An 891-nucleotide genomic window follows, 5' to 3' on the forward strand; every position below is an offset into this window, starting at 1 on the left:
CTTTTTCCCACTGACAGTTCTGATCTGCTTTCATCTCTGCTCCTGCAGCCCATCCTTCCCATGGGGGATCCCTGGGACAGGATGTGTTTCAGCAGCAGGTCCTTGCCTGCAGCTCATGCCCTCCAAGCAGTGCTGACCCATGTTGGAGATGGGGCACAGCCCCAGCTCTTTCACCCAGGAGAAAGCAACGTGGTTGGGAAAGCCCAGAGAGCCCCAGAGCCCCCGTTGCCCTACAGCCCACAGGCGCCTGTTCCAAAGGTTCCTGGATTGTACTCAGACAGGAGAAGGCAGGACACAAGGGTATAGGCACACGATCCCCACTCCATGGCTTCCCTTCCCATCACCCACTCTGCCCCTCATGCTGCTCCCTTGGAGAGGAAGTATAAAAACCTCTCGCCCTGGGACTGGCCAGCCATGGCCCTGCAAAGGCCCTTTCATTCCCCTTCTATAGACACAGGGGCTGCTCCGGATGTTTTTGTTTCCCCCTTGCTGCCCTTGAGAGAAAGCAGTGAGCCTGCGGCCAGCCCAGCCCTGGGGAGCCAGGGGCAGGCAGGGGCACGGGACCCTGCTGCTATTTTAGGAGCTGGATTGGGTATGGGAGTGGCTTCCCAGCTTCAAAGGGAAGCACGTGGAGACAAGAGCTGGGAGAGGAGAGGAAGGGTTAATGCATATACGGAGGGATGAATGGATGGATGGACGGATGGACTGAAGGATAGAGGGAGGGAAGGAGGGAGGGAGGGATGATCGAGGGATGCAAGGAAAGATGAAGGAAAGAATGGATGGAAGGAGGAATGGATGATGAAGAGATGGAGGGAAGGATGGAGAGAAGGATGGAGGGAAGAATGGAAGGAAGGAAGGAAGGAAGGAAGGAAGGAAGGAAGGAAGGAAGGA

Source organism: Centrocercus urophasianus, unplaced genomic scaffold (genome assembly GCF_019232065.1).
Source record: "Centrocercus urophasianus isolate 14NV4802_14NV808 unplaced genomic scaffold, USGS_Curo_1.0 seq_446, whole genome shotgun sequence".
NCBI classification, from domain to species: domain Eukaryota; kingdom Metazoa; phylum Chordata; class Aves; order Galliformes; family Phasianidae; genus Centrocercus; species Centrocercus urophasianus.